This window comes from Anguilla rostrata, chromosome 1, assembly GCF_018555375.3.
Source record: "Anguilla rostrata isolate EN2019 chromosome 1, ASM1855537v3, whole genome shotgun sequence".
NCBI lineage: Eukaryota > Metazoa > Chordata > Actinopteri > Anguilliformes > Anguillidae > Anguilla > Anguilla rostrata.
This window is the reverse complement of record NC_057933.1, coordinates 4816478-4837710: the sequence shown is the minus strand read 5'-3', so window position 1 is coordinate 4837710 and position 21233 is coordinate 4816478. Positions and strand designations below refer to the sequence as shown.

Genomic DNA, 21233 nt, shown 5'->3' with positions numbered 1-21233 from the left:
GAGAGAGAGAGAGAGAGAGATAGGGTTAAAGTCAGGAGAGGGAAAGAAAGAGACAGTCACTTAGCGCCTGTATCACTTAGTGTGAGTGTTACCAGGACAATTTGGCAAGATAGCCACACATACGCGCAAGGAACACTGAGCGGACACTCAGAAAAACAAGCACACACACACACACACACACACACACACAATCCCCAGGCCAGCTTGTCTCTCTGGGAATCACATCTTGCCAGCGTATAACAGCAGAGTTATCTTCAGAAGCAGAGACAGAGAGAGAAAATCGTGATAGAAAGAGAGAGAGAGAGTACAATGATATTGAGGATGAACAGAAGGAGAGGGAAGAAGAGATACAGCTACATAGCATTGAAAAAATACACAGTAAAATGTTAAGTGTAACATCAACCCTTCTTGTGTTAAATCAACCCAGTTGGACTCAAATGTACTGTGACAGAGTATAGAAATGGTTTCGTCTTGTGTTCTCGACAAAACCATTTCTATATGGACCTCACTGTGTGTCTGGGTGCGCTGTCATTCTGAAACAGGAAAGGGCCCTCCCCAAACTGTTGGGGAAACACAAAATCGTATAGAATGTCATTGTACGCTGTAGCATTAAGATCTGCCTTCACTCAAACTAAGGGGCCTAGCCCAAACCATGAAAACCAGCCCCAAACCAAGGGGCGTCCAGATTAGATCTACTGTGTTTTTCCTGTGAGGAAAAATTAAAAAATAATAAAATAAAATAATCATTCACAGCTTGCACTTTTCCAGAATGTTTTTTCAAGAAGCCTCGTATTTTGTAGTTTTGTAGTCGGAGGAGGGAAAAGTGAGACAGAGGGGAAGGTGAAGCTGGACAGATGGAGAGAGACAGAGGTGAGGACAGAAGATTGAGTGGTGAAAGAATGAGAAAGTCAGGGAAGGTGAGAAACAGAAAGAAAGAAATGGAGGGAGGGAGAGAGAGAGAGAGAGAGAGAGAGAGAAAGAGAGGTGTACTGCAGAATAGATGGGTGTCTGAGAGGCATGAAATGGAACAGACCCAGAACGAGTGAAGTGTGTCGGGGGTCACGTTGTAAGGGATTAAGGGGAGGGGGAGGAGGGGGGCAAGGGGGAGTTGTTAATGGTGGTTGTTCTGTGAGGCATGCAGTGTGTGTATCTATCGGTGTGTGTGTGTGGGCATGTATGTGTGTGTGCGCGCATGTGTGTATGTGTGTGTGTGTGTGCGTGTGTGTTTGTGTGTGTGTGTGTGTCTATGTGTGTGTTTGTCTATATATATGTGTGTGTGTGTGTGTGTGTGTGTGTGCATGTCTGCGAGTGTGTGAGTGTGTGTGTGTGTGTAAGCGTGTGCGCGTATGTGTGCTTCTATATCAGCATATGTTCCAGCTGTCTGTGTAGTTTCTCAGTCTCTGTGTCTCTGTGGGGAACCAGAGTATCTCAGCATGTGCATGGACGTCTTGGTGGGTGCACTGGTCTGTGTGTGTGTGTGTGCATGTGTGTGTGTGTGTGTATGTGAATGAGCTGAGTGTGTTACTTGTGTCTCTCTCTGGGGCCTGCTTTGCGATGGGGAACGTGGCCCTTGGGTGGGACACAGGGGGAGGAGGGGGGAGGCATTTTACATTAAATGGACTCTACAGTGTAATCACTGTGTAGAAACACGCCTTGTTTTGTACTTACAACTACACAGCTTGGCTGTGAATGCATTTCACATCTTGTTTTCAACACCAGTCTTTCCCCCCAGGCCCAGTAGTAAATGTAGATTAAGTAATGCAGTTTTCTGTCCCTCACATTTATATTATGAACTTGAAGCATGCAAAATTCATCACCACCATTATTATTATTAGTACTAGTAGTAATAGTAGTAGTAGCAGTAATAATAGTAGTAGGAGTGTAGCACAGTGGGTAAGGAACTGGACTTGTAACCAAAAGGTCGCAGGTTCAATTCCCAGGTTCGATTCCCTCCCGGGCAAGACACTGCCGTTGTACCCTTGAGCAAGGTACTTAACCGAAATTGCTTCAGTATATATCCAGCTGTATAAATGGATACAATGTAAAATGCTATGTAAAAAAGTTGTGTAAGTCGCTCTGGATAAGAGCGTCTGCTAAATGCCTGTAATGTAGTAGCAGTAGTAGTAGTAGTAGTAGCAGCAGTAATAGTAGTAGTAGTAGTAATAGTAGTAGTAGCAGCAGTAGAAGTAGTACTAGTAGTAGCAGTAGTAGTAGTAGTAGTAGCAGCAGTAGAAGTAGTACTAGTAGTAGCAGTAGTAGTAGTAATAGTAGTAGTAGCAGCAGTAGAGTGTACAGTAGGCAGTATGAGTAGTAGTAGTAGCAGCAGCAGTGTTAGTGCAGTAGTAGCAGTAGTAGTAGAGCGTAGATAGCAGTATAGAGAGCAGCATAGTAGTAGTATTAGTAGTAGCAGTAGTAGATAGTAGTAGTAGCAGCAGTAGATAGTAGCTAAGGAGTAGTAGAGCAAGTGAGTAGTAAGTAAGACTGTAGAGCAGAGTAGTAGTAGAGTAGATGCAGTAGAAGTAGTACTAGTAGTAGCAGTAGTAGATAGAGTAGTAGTAGCAATGCAGTAAGTATAGCTAGTAGTAGTCAGTAGTAGTAGTAGTAGTAGTAGTAGTAGAAGTAGTACTAGTAGTAGCAGTAGTAGTAGTAGTAGTAGTAGCAGCAGTAGAAGTAGTACTAGTAGTAGCAGTAGTAGTAGTAGTAGTAGTAGCAGCAGTAGAAGTAGTACTAGTAGTAGCAGTAGTAGTAGTAGTAGTAGTAGTGCACACTCTGTCAGAGTTGAAAATGGCGCTGTAATGCCGGATAGCACTGATAACTGTGTAAAACGGGTCCAGACTGAGTCAAGGGGAGACAGAAGGTGTTCAGAACCCTTGGCGAGAGCGGCCATTTGCTTTTTGGACAGGGCTTGCCAGACAAGGGCACTGATGTGAGGTGGTTCTGGGCATGTGCGGAACCCAGGGGGAGGGAGAAACAGGTGACCAGGACTCCAACCACTCTGTCATCTGTCACTACCGAGAAATGGGGGTGATGGGGGAGGAGGGGGGGTTATAAGGAGAGGAGGGGAGGGGGCAGAAATCAGAGGAGGAAATCGAGAGCAGCAGAACTAGGCAGACACAGATAAAAAATCAGTTACATATCAACTGTCACAGAGTACACGGAACTCTGATAGAGTATATTTAACTCTGATAGTCTTCATTTAACACCAGTCAGGCACATTAAACACTGAAAGTGTATGTTTACCTCTGATAGAATGCATTCAACACTGATAGTGCATATTAACTCTGATGGTGTACATTGAACACTTGTAGTGTATTTTTAACTCTTATGGAGTACATTTAGTACTGATAGTATATACGGAATTATGATAAAGTATATTTAACACTAAAAAGGGTATGTTTAACTATGATAGTGTACATTTAACACTGGCAGTGCACATTAAACTTTGACAGAGTACATTTGTTCCCTATTGTACTCAGATTAAACCTGTTAGAGTTGAAAAGGCTCTGAACATCTAACTGTGCAGAGGAGAAAGAACGAGAGAAAGAAAAAGATGCGGAAAATGCAAGGAAGAGAGAGGTGAAGAGCAAAGAGAAATGGAATGAGAAAGTGGTGGAAAGAGAGGACAGAGTCCGGAGGAAGGATAGGTCTTTACTTGCAGTATGTTATCAGAGATGGTGTTCAGCCACAGGTGGGGCGTATTGCATTACACAGCGGCCTACGATTTCCTTTAAATTAAAAAGGTGGTTCCCAAATTTACATTAGGATGCGGCCTGGTCTACAAGCCAGCTGTGGTGTCCCTGGTGCATTGAAAACTTCAGAGCCATGCTGCGTGTTTGCCATGCGCGCTTGCTTACATCACGGCTGGTGTGATATCTGTAGCTGGCCTGCGATTGGTCAACCGCTGGGGTTGCAGGTTTGAAGCCCGGAAATCTTCAGCAGGACATTACCACTTGCCGTTTTTTTTTTTTTTCTTTTTTTTTTACAGAGAAGATAAGATTTTTTTTCAATAAATGTGAACTCCAGTTCTTTTAAATCAACTACACTATGGACCATGGCTCTCGTGTACAAGTGCATTATCCCTTTTTTTATCCTGTAGGGATGCAGCACTAATAAAAATCCTTTTATTTTCCTGTCATTGCAAAAAAAGAAAGAAAACCCCTTATGGCGCTGTGCTCCTTTACTGGGGCTTAATAAGTGAATCCAAGTGTGGGTTCAGAACCACTGGTTTAGGATTTCTGTGTCTCAGCCTGTCCCGGGACCCGGTCCCTGCGCAACACACCAGAGGAACAGCTGCCGCTCACAGCGGGGGTACAAACCCTCTTTGGCCCCGTCCGCCAGCCAAACACCACAGCGCAAGGCTCCGCTTTGTTTCCAAATGTGTGTGCATGTTGTACGCGCGTCTACGCAACATTTTACAGCGTTTATTACAATTCATTGCGATCGTGTTCACTCGTTAATATTTTTTTGCATGCTGACGAGCGTTTAGCTGGGTGTTTCCTTCTGTCATATTTTTGCCACAATAAGAGCAGAATATCCTCAGCTGAAGAGACTGGCGAGTCTGGAGCCTGATTATCGTTACTGGATTCATTGAACTCCGCCTCAAGGAAAGCAGCCGAATTGTAGCTGCAGCAGGGGGGGATGCCTTTGCAATGTTACATTACATTACAGGCATTTAGCAGACGCTCCAGAGGCATTTATCCAGAGCGACTTACACAACATTCTACATAACATTTACACTGCATCCATTTATCCAGACGGAAATATGCTAAAGTAATGCAGGTTAGGTACTTTGGTCAAGGTTACAACGGCATTGTCCTACTCGGGAATCGAACCTATGACCTTTAGGTGTGGCCAGGGTAGGCAAGGGAGACACTAGGAATCACTCCCTTCGCTGTATCTACTGACTTCACTCATTTCAGAGCAAAGAAAGAATGAATGAATCCATTCAAAACAAAATCTCCACAGGAAAAAAAAACTGATAGAAAGGCATAGAAGATCTCTCTGCCTTTAGGGTCAAGACCTACAAGAGTTTTCTGAATTGCATACCTCTCTACACATTACTGATAGTAATATCACTAAAGATTACATTTATACTACCCAGAAAATATACAGTGAAAAGGTAAGTAAATTAACAATTGTTAGCATTTTTTCCTTTTTTATATTTGTATATTTCTTATTTTTTTATTTAACTTGTTTCTTTTCTTTCCATATTGTAAAACCCCGAGTTTATGTAAGAAAGGGCGGGGTCTCGTGCAGGTGTCCGGTTTGGTTTCTACCCCCCACTCAGCACGTTTCTCTCTAATTGCGTCCTCTTTCTTCTTTGCTCTCTTTGCGTACATGAATACACAAACAAATAAAAATGTATAAATACACACACGTATGCACACACACACACACACACACATATATATATATATATATATATATACACACACACACACACACACACACACGCCCAAAACCTGAATGGTCCCTAATATTAATAAGTAGTACATATGCTTCGCCCCGCTATAATCTCTCTCGCGCCTGTCACGTCTCGCGCTTCACAGCGCCGTCAGCACCACAGACAGCAACGGTGGCCCAGAGCAACTCCAGCCCGGACAGCGCCGCGCTGATTGCCGTGATTATTCAATCATCCGGAGCCAGCCGTCGCAGATATCCTCCGGCGGCTGCAAGCAATTAGGACACCGCCAGCTTCGCTGTATTAAGGCGTCTTACCCTTCAAGTTTGAGTCTGCTTTCCCTGAGACTTCAACCGCTGTGGCGCTCGTTTCGGAGACAGAACCAGAGGCGGAAGCCCTCGGCGCCCTCGAACCCCGGGCCTTGACCGTCCCAGCCATAGCTCCACATCTCCCCCTCTGAACCTACTCACGCCTTTTTTCCTATGTTGTTTATAAACATAGTCCGTGTGGCTAGTCTTATTATACAACCTTATAAAATAAAAAATAAAAACATTTCTTGATAGCATTTTAGATATCAAAGTATTTTACATTTACAGGAACGATCTACTGGCAAATCCCAAATGGACAATTCCGAATGCAGCTAAAAAAGATAAGTAACGACGCAAAATAAAATTCCATTTGACGGGCTTTTCAGATGTTTACCCCCGCGTGGTATTTCTTTCAGTAAAAAATTAATAGAATAATGTTCCACGTTCCAACGAGGAAAACTGTATAATTAATGCCTAATCACGCCGCACCTTCAGTTCCAGACTAGTACTGATTGCACGCGGTGCTCCCGGATGATTTGCCAGATGCACGCTCGTGTGTGTTTAATTTTGGTGGGGGGGTGGGGGGGGAGCGTTCCTTTGATTCGGGCGTACGTTTTGGAATGCGTGATTCGTGCGACGGCAACAGCATTTGCATTTAAATGCCTTTGACAGTAAACGCGATTACCATAGCGATTTCTCGCTGGTGGCGAACAGAAGAAGGCAGATTTGAGTTAACCCTCCGAAGCAGGCCCCGGATAGACCCTTCGCTCAGGCAATGACGTTCTCCCCCTCTTTTTTTTTTACCGGTAAATGAAATTGCACGACCGAGTATTGGATCACTGCGCCACCATTACGGTCTCCAGACCCCTAAATAACCATGTTCCCTCCTGACTCGCAGCTGTAGGCCTACCTGACAGGGAACATCGCTGCTCTGAGTGATTATTCATCACTGATTGCAGGCGCTTTTGCAGCGCACTGAACCAGACTGTCAGATTTGTACGGGATTGTGACAGATCACCACCCGCGATTCTGTCTGTGGAACTGGTCTGCACTTGGTGCTATGTCATTGCGCTGCTAACTACAGCACCCGTAGCAGAGGGGCCTGAATTTCTTAAGCGTATATATATATCCAGTATATGCGCACGTCAGATTCTGATTTGATACTGTGGCTGGAGAAGTCCCTGCAGATTTTCCTTACGGAAACATCTATTTTCATCGACATTCGTAACAGAATTCGTCTTCTGCATCATAGTAAATTTTGGCTGGTAGTATTTTGTTTTAATTTTTATTGGAAAAAAAAAAAAAAACCCTGGGTCTGTTAGAGTGATTTAAACATTTTACCAGTATCTGAAAGAGTTAAAATATTTGAACAAGGTCTGGTCCCGATGTACGGATGGATAAAAACAAGCAAATATAAGCACAGTTTGTTACCCTGGAACTGGAATTAAATCATGTAGCAATCTGGGCTGTTGGTGGCACCACCCGCGGCAGAGAGTCCTTGGATGACATAAATCATTTCAACAGTGTCTGTAAATAATCCACGTTTCATTTCTCTGTACAGACTTCAAGAGAACACACTGTGTGGCTTGAATAAAAGCTAAAATTCACAAATTTGAAAACGGAGGACCCAGGATAATTCAAGCTCCCCCCTTTCTGGGGCCTTCAGTGGTTTTCTCGTAATGTGATTATTATTTTTATTTATTTATGAACTGATGACCTTTGCCCACACGCTAACGTTTAAATACAGTATGTGCACAGGCAGCCTTTTTGCATATATCAGCATAAACTCCCATTAGAGCTACATGATGTAAGGTTTTTCTCCTCCTGGCTTACATCAGATTACGCTCAGATACAGTGATTAGTTTTAAAAGATGTTGGATAATAGCTTTTGTAATAACCATCCAAGCCTGGGAAAAAAAGAAAATAGGGCTGAATAGCTTCCAGACTCTGACTAAGACTGATATCCTCTGATTGTGATTCATTTGCCTGGGTTTTTACTGAAGTATTACAGATAAATCCTTGAGCCCTTCACTGAAAAAAGGCCAGATCCTACGACTGTGTGTGTCCTTCCTATTTCTGTCCTGTTTTAACATTCCAGTTCCCTGCTTAGCTGCTCATTTCCCCCAGCTGCGTCGCCACGGTCCGCCATTCTGCCTCCACAGTCCACCATTCTGGCTCCGCGGTCCACCATTCCGGCTCTGTTTCCCTCCAAGGGACCCTTTTTGTCAGAATTGCCTGGGAACTGCCATCCCTCAGAGGAAAACGCCGTTTGACCATTAGCTCCGTTGACATGAGAAGCAAGTAGCCAATGGGAACGCGCAGGCTCATCTTGAACACCCCATTCGCCACACCCCGATGGTCGCAGGTCAAACGGAAACGGGACTTTAATAGCAACGACCTGATGCAACCGCACTGCAAATGTTTGAAATCGGATCAAAAAATCTGACTCCATTTTTCTTTTTTCTTTTTTTTTTTTTTGAAACTGATCAAATCATAGTTCACTTAGAGACGGAACCAAACGGCTTGATCAGTCCCGCCTGCCATAAAACATGAAGAGAAACCATTTCAATTTGTGTTTCTGTCCAAGAACAGGCTGCCGTCGGAAAAACGTTTGGAGTTGAGATGAAAGGCGCGGTGACAGAGGAGACAGGAGTGACATTAAAGATTCGGCTGCCATTTTAGATGTTCACAACTGAAATTTAAAAAAAAACAGACATGAGAACAGCTTTTTTTTTTTTTTTTTAGGTTACCTGGAAAATGCTTCTCTCTCAGTGCAGTTAAATTATTTATGCATGCAATAATATTGTCCTAGTTATCCCATTCTATTACAGCATTGTGTCAGCCCAGACAGCCGGTAATTATGTCTGTGAGATTGTTTTACTGCTGTGTTTAAAAAATATTGCAGGAAGTGCTCTGAAGTATTATCATTGACATATTTTCAAGATGTACGGCCTCCTATGCCTTGATAATTGTACCCAGTGGTGCTCATAAATAAGACTCCTTAAATTCTTGCATGGTTGCGCCATTTCTGGTTTTCGCTCGTTTGTATGTTTTATTTTTATTTTTTTTGTAACGCAAATATTTTTGATGGAGTGCGGCATAAATATTTATGGAATTACAGACCTGGAGAGCCGTCTCTTCAGACTGCCCCACGGTCCTTTCAGCCCAACCACTCTCACGCTCTTCCCGAGCCCAAACACCTGATCAGGTGCTCTGCTCTTCTGGCTCTTTGCCCTCGTGCATATAATGCGATTTAATTTAATGCTCGTTAAGGTAGGTTTTTGGGCGGCACGGTGGTGCAGCGGGTAGTAAGAAGGTCTCGGGTTCGAATCCGGCCTGGGCCTTTCTGTGTGAAGTTTGCATGTCCGCGTGGGTTTCCTCCGGGTACTCTGGTTTCCTCCCACAGCACAAAGACATGCAGGTAGGCTAAATGAAGACTCTAAATTGCCCATAGGCACGGGGTGTGTGCCCTGTGGTTGATTGGCGGCCTTTCCAGGGTTTTGCCTCTTACCCAATGCATGCTGGGATAGGCTCCAGTTCTTGTTTGTACAGCTCAGTTTAATGTTCAGCAAGGTTCACAAGAAGTCAACTGCAGTGCTTGCAGTCACCGTCAGTCATGTGACTACACATTCCCCTATTAAAATGCACAACTTTGCACTCATATTTGCACTGCAAGTCAAAGGCTGTGTCATGCTTATGACCTCCTTGTATAGGCTTTATATCACATAGAGTGAAGTAAACTAATTGGCAAAACAAAGTCCATAATTGGGAAAATGGAGGATATGGAGAATGAGCTTTTTCTCTCACTAATTGGGTATTAAGGGGGTTAAATTTAAAACATAAATAATTAGGAAATTAGTGATGTAAAACCCAAGACTACTCAGCTAGAACATGGGAAAAAAAAGAGAAGCCAAACATTTTTTTACACCTGATTTTCCCTGTCAGCAGGTGGCTTGTTTTGAAGAAACATTTTGGTGATTGTACACAGAAATAACAAAGCACAAACTCTGCAAATAATACTGAGGGGACCCCCTCATCCCTCCAACTCTCCTCTTCACAACCAGCTGTGCGTTATGAACTTTAACGACCTTGGAATGACCTTGCTTGTCACTCTTGGCGCCCGGCCCTCGTGCCGTCAGTGAGCCGTCCCTGCAGACTCGGCGCACGCGCGTCTGTGGCCTGGGAGCCGAGGATGCCCTTCGCCCAGATGCAGCTGCGGACGCAGACCCTTCTTTAGCTCGGACCTTCCCTGCAGATGTCTGAGGGCCCGGAATCCGGAATCCACCAGCGCCGTGTCCTTTGACTTATGAATATATGCAGCCGTCAACCACACCCCCCCCCCAAAAACTCCCCCCCCCCCCCTTCACAGACAACAGCAGTTTAACTTTGCTGCCTGCTTAACTTGCCAATCTAGAAATTATGTTTAATTGTTTGTCAATGTTAAAAGCTTTTTCTTTCTTTTTTTTTTACATCTAGGCATTTAGCTGACACTCTTAGACAGAGCGAATTAAACAAGTTCCCTTTTTTTTGGAGTGCAATCCATTTATACAGCTGGATATTTACCGAAGCTGTACAGATTAAGTACCTTGCTCAAGGGTGTAATGTGATACAAACAAAAGCCACACACCTGGGAGCTGAACCTGAAACCTCTTAGTTACAAGAATTCCCTAAACATGATATTAAACGCTGATCTGACTTTTTTTCTGGCAGAGGACTGCTCAAACTTAACCCCTCTGATTCTGTGACAAAGGCAATGGAATTCTGGGTAAGAGTCACAAGGTGACTTGCACCCCAAAATATGGAAAGGTATACCTCGATGTCAGTGCTGTTTATTCTTGGATAAACCTCATCAGTAAATTGCTCTCTGGTTGCAGTCAGTTATGAATATTCTAATCTCATATTTGCAATCTTACACCTCAAGGAGTCAACAGATGTACCCTAAAAAGTGCAACATTGCACTTAAAGGAACATTTATTCACTTGCAGTATGTAATTGTATTTTTGAGACTGAAATGGCAAGGATATAAAAAAAGTAGTCACGGTGAAGGGTACTATTTTTTTTTTTTTTTTTTACCTCAATAGTATGCAGCCCCCTGGGAAAAGGACCTGCGCTCTTACGAGTACGCTTTCGTACTTTGTTTTCTGTGTGTCTACGAACGTCGATAAAATGTGTGAAATTGACACAGTGAGTGTATGGCGGTGTCAGGAACATGCCCGTGTAAGACGGAAGAAGAGAGGCGCAGTTTGGTGGAGACTGTGACATCTTTGACACCCGGTTCTTCTTGCTTAAGCAACCGTTTCCCCGTGTTTCGAAGGTTATGTCTGCATGGCCAGTTTGAATCATTGCCTTGCCTTCCTCATTCTGCCTTCAACCAGTCACCTTCACTGAGTCGATGACATCAACCCTTTGAAGAGTAGCTTTTTTTGGAATGTTTTTTTTTCAAAATTCTACTTTTAAAAGTCAGTGTTCTAGAACCACATTGCTCTCAATTACCGGTAGTGATTGTTACATCAGCATTAGAACATTCTATAATCATATAATGTATTTGTGATCTTGCACCTTCAAGCGTCAATGGGCAGTAGCAGCAGTAGTAGTAACAGCAGCAGTAGTAGTAACATTAGCAGTAACAGCAGCAGCAGTAATAGCAGCAGCAGTAGTAGTAGTGGTAGTAGAAATAGTAATAGTAGCAGCAGTGTTCTTATTAATGATAGTTATTCTGGGTTATTTTCCTGTCTCCGGTTGTGACCTCTATACTGAGTTTTTTTCTCCCCCCCCCTTCCTGTTTGTATAGGGGTCGGCACTGCATGCGCGCGGTTGAGGTGGAAGTCGTGTCGGAGCGGATTGATTGAGAAGAAGGTCGACTCCGACCGGGATACCGCCGGGAGGCGATCCAGGGAGTAGCCACGGCAGCACTGCGGAGTGTCGAAATCTCCGTCAGTCACCTGACCTTCTGGTGCGACGCGGTGCGCCCCCCCTCCCCCCCGCCCGCGTTTCCGCAAACGGCCTTTCTCCACACCGCCGCCACGCCAGGACGCCGTGCCGTGTGGGAGGTGAAGACAGAGAGGTGCGTCGACGCCTGCGGGGTGTAAAAATTCAAAGCGGTTAACGTCACCTCGAACCCTGGGTAATTTCGCCCGAGGCTTTCAAAATTCATAAAAAGGGATTAACTGCAAGAGTGAACTGCGAGAGATACTTCAGGTTTAGTTCGGTTAGTAGAACAAGGGGGAGGGGGAGGGGGAGGAAGGGGGGGTGGGGGCGTAAATGGAAATGAGGAAAAAGGTAAATTCTGCACAAATATTAGCTGGTGTTTTTTTTCACACAGAGAGTAGTCAATGTGTGGGATAGCCTGCCAGGTCATGTAGTATTGGCCGAAACTCAACAACCTGGGTTGTTTTCAAGACCAGGCTTGATTAAGGTGCTAGACACTACCCAGTGTGTCGGTAAGCTGAATGCTAGGCACACTTCAGCGGCAGGAAAGTGGCGCGCATTGTTGGGCTGAATGGCCTGCACTCATGATTACGTTATGTTACGTCACGTCATGTCATGTTGTTATGGTATGTTATGTTATTTTGTAAAGGCAGCAGAAGACCTGTTACTGGAACGGTCTGAGATTCATTAACCGTGAGAAACCCAACTTGCGGTTGGTACGGCGCGCTGTGGGTAAGGGGTTAAGGGGTCACCGGATCGCATTAAAAAAAAATTACTCTCTGCTGACATCATTTTACTATGCTTTGTAGTGAGCTACTGTGAACTGGCATTTAAAAGCCCACGGGGACTGGGGTTGGTAATTAGCCTTGGCTGCAAACACTTCATACAGTGCAGCAGGTGGTTATGTTTTTAATAATGTAGTGAGGTTTTAATTGTATCTCCCACCACGCAAGACACGAAAATATGGGGGCAACACTACTTTAAAAACAACGACACTGTTTTATCTGAGTGAGAAAAGCGAAGACTTTTAATTTTATCGCCCAGATTTTAAAAATATCCTTTCATAGTTATGTCATACCCTTTTTTTCCTGTTTTTATGTGTAACGCTGAAAGGGAATTAGACAATTAAGGGGTGCGTAACGAGGACTGACACAAATCTGTCTCTGTGTTAAATTAATCAATGGGATGCATCAAATGAAGAGGTAACAGATGTAGATGAAGGCTGTGTGTGTGTGTGTGTGTGTGTGCGTGTGAGAGAGTGAGTGAGAGATAGAGAGAGAGAGAGGCGGCGTGAATTCAGGTGACATTTTATTGATTGGCACGTCCTGTAACCACGGGAACCCACGTCAGCGCCGCAGCGTTAAATTCACGGCACATCACTGATTGGGCAGATGTAGACGGGGGCGGGGAGAGGGGACTCGTTTAATTAACAGGAGGCAGCACAGGTCTGTTTGGAGATTAACGAGGCTGCGATAGAGTTTTGGGCTGGGGGGGGGGGGGGGGCAGGCATCTGAGCCCGCAGACTTCTGCTGTGACCAGAAGGTGGTGAAGGGTAGGTGGGGGTGGGGGGTGGGGGTGGGGGGGGGGTCGATACAAAATGGAACTGGTGTGAAAATGATAATGACTTCAGTGATGGTAATGACAATACTAATTCTGGCACTAATAAAAATGCTGCACCTGGACATCGCTGCAGTAAGATCAGGTGTGTGTGTGTGTGTGTGTTTGTGCCCATGCATTAAAACACACCATAATGTGTGAGAGTGTCTTTGAAGTCAAATGATCTTAGCTTCAATGAAGCGTGCAGTGTATCTAAACAGCAAATTCAGCTGGAATGCACAAATATCTACTTGGCAGAATGGCTGGCAGAGACATGATTTTTTACTTTTTTTGCCATAAAAATATTATAATCAGGCTCTGCCATTTTGACCATACCAAGTGGTCTGTGACAAATGCAAACTGGCCATAACATATCACAGAGATACATATCACAGCTTGTATCACTGAGAGTGTTGTAACGAGAAGGTTACCCAGGCGACCTGTAATGCCAGTGTTCTGCAACGGAATGCTGCAGTGTTCCAGGATTCCAGACACAATCCAATGATATCACTGCTTTCCAGAACTCCAGAAGACCTCTGAGGAGAAGGGTAGGGAACAAGCAAGGCAGTCCTGGATGAGATACACAGGAACAACCAAAAAAAAGACATGAAGAGAGAAAGAAAGAGAAAGAAAATAAGAGAGAGAGAGAGATAGTCGGAGAATGAATGGAGAGATAGAGCAAGATAGAGGAGGAGGGGTGAGCAGCTGCCTGAACAATAATGGATGGGGGAATCAATTTTGGCTGAAATGAAATCAATTGATTCAGTACTGTAACAAAGAAAATGCAGAATATAAAAGAGAAGAAGGAGAGAGAGATGGAGGGAGAGAGAGAAAGAAAGGCAGAGCAAAAAGGAGAAATATTTAAACAGGCAGTCCTGGCTTTTTTTGGGTGGGTTGTGATATGCAGAAAAGGGCGGAGAGTTGAAAGATAGAGTGAAAAAGAGATGGAAAGAGTCAGACAGAGAGAGAGAGAGACAGAGTGGGCAGGCTGATTTAATGAAGCACTCTGTGCACACTGTGCAGTGCAGTGATGCACCAATAGGTTCATCTATTTCCAAAAGCCCCCGTTCTTTCTCTCCCTATCTATCTCTCTTTCTCTCTCTATATCTCACTCTCTTTCTCTCCCTCTATCTGTCTCTCTCTCTCTGCCTTCCTTTTATTTGTAGTCAGATTCAAGGTCCTTCACTGACATGACCTCCAGTAAACTTATGGGTCCTACGGCGACGGCGACGTGGAAATAACCAAATCCGGGGGGAAAAGTAACGCGTGAATAACGATGGGGTACGGGCGGCCCATCCGTCTGTCCGTACGACTGTGTGTCGTTTCTCTGCCGCACGCCAAGGCCGCTGTCCTCATTACCGCCGCACCTTAATCCGGCCCGCCATCGCAACGCTTCTCTCACTGTCACCTAATACTGCGGCGGGGGGGGGTGGAGGGGGAGAGAGAGAGGGGTGGGAGGGAGAGAGAGAGAAAGGCAGAGAAAAAGAGAGGGGGGAGAGAGAGGTGGAGGAAGGGAGAGAGAGGGGGGGAAAGGGAGAGAGGGAGTAGGAGAGGGGGAGAGTGGGAGAGGAAGACAGAGAGGGGGGAAGTGGGAGAGGGAGAGAGAGAGAGGGAAAGAGAGAGGGACCATGCAGAGGAGTAGAGAAAGAGGGGATGACGGAGGGATAGAGTAAAGAGAGAGAGAGAAAGGGGTAATGAAGGATAGAGGAATGAGAGGAGGAGAAAGGAGGGATGAAGAGAAAGCGTAACAATGTGAAAAGCAGAGAAGCGTTTGGGTGGCTGTGAGGCGACTGAAAACTCTGGCACGTGGCAGTTTAATCTGATAAATATCTACGGTCTGCCTGTGATTTACTCCAGAACCAGGCGGAGCGCAACAGGGCACTCTCCCTCCTGCTCTTCTTTATATTACATTACATTACAGGCATTTAACAGACGCTCTTATCCAGGGCAGCTTACACAACATTCTACGTAGCATTTACACTGCATCCGTTTACACTTGCATCCATTTACACAGCAGGTTAAGTGTGCCTCGCTCGTGGGTACAACGGCAGCGTCCCGCCCGGGAATCGAACCTGCGACCTTCAGGTTACGAGACCGGTTTCCCTTACCCGTTAAAGTGCACTGCCGCTCTCTTTCTCCTTCCGCGAGTCTATTCAGCAGGCCTCTTTTAAAAGCCTTCTCAAAGCCGAGTCGGAACTCAGTGAAACTTTCAGCACAAAGAGGCATTGCTGATGAACAGGCAACGGGTCAAGGCACTGGGATTTTTATTTTTTTTTGTGTGTGTGTGTGAGAAGGAGTGATAAGACAAGAAACTGTGCAAACTGTGCTCCAAATAAGGTCAGGTTTCTCTCCACCTCAGCTCCATAATTAAACACAGCAAGAAGAAAACAATAAATCAGAAAAAAAGGAAGGGAAATAATAATAAAATAATAATAATAATAATAATAATAATAATAATAATCAATAATAGTGTTATGTCCTGTAATGTATTCAGTTAGCATGCTGTTAAATGTAATTTACATGTCCTTTGGCTATACTAGCTTACTTACCCTGCCAGTAGTGCACCCCTGGACTGAACTGAGAGAGAGAGAGAGAGAAAGGGGAGAGAGAGAGAAACAGAGAGATGGGAGAGAGAGAGAGAAAGACAAATAGAGAGAGAGAGAGGGAGGGAGAAAGAGAGTGAGAGGAAGGGGAGAGAGAGAGAGAAACACAGAGAGAGAGAGGGGGAGAGAGAAAGAGAGAGAGAGAGGGGTGGGGTGGGGGGAGAGAGAAAGAGAGAAACGGAGAGAGAGGGGGGAGGGAGAGAGAGAGAGAGAGAGGGGTGGGAGGGGGAAAAAGAGAGAGAGAACCTGATCAGTGTGTGTGCAATTGTGCGCTGGAGAAAGACGGCTCATCGCGAACAGAACAGCAATCATTAAAACCCATAATTTATCACAGCCCACCCTTTGATCCAGCTTCAAGGCTACACACTCCAGTGCGTATTTTTAACTCGCTCTTAAAATGGTGGCTCCCTCCGATCCATGTTCCATCAAACGTTTAACATAAATAATTTACCATGCCCCAGGGGAGAGTCAAAATCAAATACACATATATTTATACCTGGTAATAATTACAATTAAACATTCGGGTGCAGATACATATTTAGACTGTCATGCAGACACCTCAGGCAAGTTCCACACTCCCTCACACAACTCCCTCACACACACGCACACACACACACTCACACATGCACATGCGCACAAGTGCACGCACACACACACACAGAAATTTCCCCTCAATACTTTCCCTTACCCCTCCCTCCCCCCCTTCCTGATTTCTTGTTTTATCTATCCTTCTTGCTTGCATTTTTTCTCTTTGTAAATCTGTGTGTGTGTGTGTGTGTGTGCGTGCACGTTTCTGCGTACATGTGTCTCTATCATGTGTGTGTGCATGTGTGCACTGTCCCGCCCAGCCTCACCCTGCCCTGCCCAGCCCTGCCCTGCCCCGCCCAAATCTGCCCCACCTTGTCCTGTCCAGCATTGCCCCGCCCCTCCCTGCCTTTGCCCACCCTGCCCCGCCCAGCCCCACCCTTTCCTGCCCCTCACTCTTAATTTCCATTACTCAATGGAGCGTCTGCGTCTGAATCCAATTAATTTCTCAGAGTTTGTGAGCAGTTAAGAATTAAGAATCCAAGTTTGTGATAGCTGAAGGCTGTGTGAACTGCTGTGGTAACATCAAAGTTTTTAATAAGGATCATGAGGTGTACATGAATATGTTTTTCACTTTGTGAGAATATATACATCCCCCCTCATTCCTGGTCCCTGTCTGTAGCCACTCTAACCTTGAAACAAGCTTAAAAAGACCCGGTTAAAACCTAGTATATGGCTGGACCTAACACACGTCATCTGGCCAACCAACGGTGTGACTTCATAACTCGGCCGACCAATGGTGTAACTTCATCACTCACTCAGTCAGTCACAGACGTTCACGCTGTTGCGGTCCAGCCGAACATGCTGGAATTGCAACCTTATCCTGTTCATACTGCGTGACCAATCTGTTCATACTAGTGACCAAAAAAGAGAGGAACACAGCTGACCATGTTCCTTTACTGCTGCATCGTGCAGTGTAAAATGTTCAGTGTTAAATCAGCTCTTACAGAGTACATATCATCCCTATTGGGGCCTCAAATGTACTCTGTTAGAGTCGAATTGATACCAGACATTTTACTGTGTGTGAGAGCCTCATTCAGCCACGGGGACTAACTTGTGTCTGACTGTCAATATTAAATGAACGCTTGAAGAAAAAGCCCATTGTGGATGATTTTGCAGGGCGTCCGACATCGTCCCTAATGAAATAATAATCCTGTGGACCGGCAAGCAAGGACGAGGAAAACTAAGAGACGTGTTTGACGTGCTTTAACATTGCAGTGGGGACTCTCTTATCTGCTCAGGAAGCAGCAGCATCGTAATACATCTTCTTTTCAATTATGAAAAAAAACAAGAATCCGCAAATATAAATATCAGCGAGACAGCCGGCCAAGTTTTACGTTCCGCGAGACGACGGAGGTTCAAGAGGACGCCGAGGCCTGTAACACGAAGTGGAGGGAAAAAAAAAGCGGGCCTTCCTCGTCTGGCAGGGCCGTGGCTGTTTTCGAGACGTGCGATTGGCTGATCTGACCTGTCTACATGGCATGCGGCTGACGTGCATCAAAGCAGTTGTGAACGTAAGCTGTAAAAAAAAAAAGAAAAAAAGAATATTAAAAAGAAAAGGTTCCTGGGCTACCTTTCTTCACATCACAAGAATTCATTTTCACTGCTGGTGTACAATGCCATTTTACCATAAACTGTTGTAAAACTGCTGCGAGGAAAATTCTAGAAAAACACCGTCAATTGAGTTGTCTCCAATTGACTTGTCCCCAGTTCACATCCTATCGGTGATGGAAAATTGCTGGACGAAAAAACACTGCCATTTTACTGAAAGTACCAACAGGTGTGCCACGTGAGCGGTTTGCCTTTTGAACCCCTTTTTCTCTTTTGTTCTCTCTCTCTTTCCATCCATTCTCTCAGTCTTTCTCTGCCCGTCTTTTTCTCTCAGCCTTTCTCCTTCCTTCCCAGCCCCCCTCATTCTGTTGAGGAAATGGGGGGGAAAATGTTTTTTTTTATTTTTTATTTTGGGGTGGGGGGGCTCTATTGGGGGCAACTATAAAGCCGCCAGTATTTTCCTCCCTTCTATAAAGTCTATCTCCAGTATCTCTCTCTGTCTCTCTCTCTCTCTCTCGGATTGTTGGTGTCAAACGAAAAGGCATACAGTAAAACAGTGTTTAGTGTTCCGACTCTTACAGAGTAGATATGGTCCGTATTGGACTCATAAGATAAGATATACTTTATTGAACCCCCTGGGCCAATTTGCCCTCTGCATTTAACCATTTGTAGTTACTTAGCAGCAGTGGGCAGCCACAGGGCAGCGTCCGGGGACCAAACTCCAGCCCTGAGGCCAGTGCCTTGGTCAAGGGCAATGGCAAGAGTACCACGTAACCTGGCATGCATGTGAAAGCAGGGAGAATGTTCAGGGGGGTAGGGGGTGGGGGGGTTGACTCAAACCTGAAATGTCCTTCTTGCAGGGCAACAGTGCTAAACACATACGTGCTCGGCTAGAGTTGGATTAATCCTGGACATTTTACAGTGCAAACAGGGACAGCAATTACACGTGCACAACACCCACCTCTTTGACAGCAGTTAGAGACAGAGACTCCTACCAGCCACAGGAACAGCGAGCGACACCAAACGCAGTGACAAAACTTACTTATTGATTGTTAGTTTACACTTTCAAATGAATAATTACCATTCCATTGTATTTTATTTGAACTCTCGTTGTAATTGTAGAAGTATTAAAACTATTGTTCACTTTTTTTTTTAGTTCCAGTTCTTGTGGGGAGTTTCCCATTCCAGAGGACAAAAAAATAGAATAAAACATCTCAGGCGATTTGGTGAGATGAAGGTTGGCCGTGACTTTTTCCTGCAAGTGACTTGCAAGTGAAGTTTGGTCTGGTGTTAATATCCAGCATTAATTCAACTCTAACACAGTGCATACGAGTCCAATAGGGGCTCGTAGTATAACATGTAGGCGGCAATGTAGTATATAACAGGTTGAGGAGCTGGTCTTGTAACCTAAAAGGTCACAGGTTTGATTCCTGGGTGGGACACTGCCGTTGTACCCTTGAGCAAGGTGCTTAACCTGCTCAGCTTCAGTACATATCCAGCTGTATGAATGGACACAATGTACATGCTATGTTGTGCAAGTCTCTCTGGATTAGAGCGTCCGCTAAATGCCTGTGTTGATGATGATGATGATGATGATGATGATGATGATGATGATGTACGGACCATGTGTACTCTGCAAGAGTTACATTACATTACATTACAGGCATTTGGCAGACGCTCTTATCCAGAGCGACGTACAACAAAGTGTATAACCATAACCAGGAACGAGTGTGTCGAAGACCCTAGAGAGAAGTACCGTTCCAAGTGCAGGGAACAACCGCATAGTTTTAACTTGGACCGTGCAGGTTAATCTGATTAACACTAACACAAACAAGAACAGCAACAACGCAGTCTATGCAAAAAATACAAGCAGTAGTTAAGACATGAGTGCGTTAACTAAGTCAACTAAGAAACAGCTACCTAGTTACAACCCTAAGCTTACAGTCAATTTAGAGATTACAGGGAGGTAGGGAGGGATGGGGAGAGCTGGAGCCTGAAGAGGTGAGTCTTCAGTTGTTGCTTGAAGTGGGTCAGGGTCTCAGCTGTTCTGACCTCCACAGGGAGGTCATTCCACCATCGTGGGGCCAGAACAGACAGGAGATGTGATCGGGAAGCGCAAGTGCGAAGAGGGGGAGGTGCCAGGCGTCCTGAGGTAGCGGAACAAAGGGGTCTGGCTGGCATGTAGGATTTGAAGATCTTGTGGAGGTATGCTGGGGCTGATCCCTTGACTGCCTGGTATGTTAGGACCAAAGTTTTAAATTTGATGCGAGCCATAACAGGCAACCAGTGGAGGGCAGTGAGCAGGGGAGTGACGTGGGAGTGTCTGGGGAGGTTGAAGACCAGACGAGCTGATGATGATGATGATGATGATGATGACGACGATGACGTACGGACCATGTGTACTCTGTAAGAGTTGCCTTTAACACACTGAACGTTTTTTTACTGTGTAAATCCGTAGGGTTTCCCAACTCCTGGGGTGGGACTCAGGCGGGAGTCTTCATCGCTAGTGGAAACGGCGGGTCTGCGTGCAAACGCACAGGCCGGCCCGCGTGCGTGAGCGAGCGTACACACGGCTGCTCGGGCGAAGAATCGCCCGTCTGAAGCAGCGATCCGTTCGCGTGGAAGGTCCCCATTGCATTTGCAGCACACGCGTATCAGTTATGTATTTGCTGTGCGTTATTGGTTATTGACCAGGCTGCTGATGTCGATGTGGATGTGTGGATGTGGATGGAGCTGGCGCCCGTCCAACGTCACTCTGAATTGAACATGAGCTTTGAGTGTAAATTAGGAGTCGTTTATGTCATGGACTGAGATTTATACACACATACGCGCGCATACACGCACGCACGCACACACACACACACACACACACAAACACGTGTGTGCATGGGCATACACACACATTCCTACACAACAATACATGCACACACACACTTATGTAGACAAACACACACACTCGCATGCAAAAATTCACCGGACGTACACACGCATGCACACACACACACACACACACACACACAAAGAGCTGATGAAGTTGCATGCATGCATTCTTAAAACACATGTCCATACACACTCGCACAATAATCTCCTCCTCCCTCCCTGTCCATCTACCTGACAGTCACTGTTCTTGCTTGAATGTACACATCTGCCCACGCAGGTCCTTATCAATACCGCCACCTCCATCCCCCCCCCCCCCCCCCCCACCCACCCACACACACACACACAGATTCAAAGCTTATCAGTCCCACCCTGCCTCTCTCG

At 45.3% G+C, this 21233-nt stretch overlaps 1 long non-coding RNA gene across 1 annotated transcript; it reads left to right on the top strand.

Moving 5' to 3' along the window:
- The first annotated feature begins 5470 nt into the window (after nt 1-5470).
- Nucleotides 5471-8185, top strand: LOC135234936 (uncharacterized). The gene is made up of 2 exons (XR_010324253.1): nt 5471-7390; nt 7808-8185. It is a non-coding gene; the product is annotated as an uncharacterized LOC135234936 (long non-coding RNA).
- The last annotated feature ends 13048 nt before the right edge of the window (nt 8186-21233 follow it).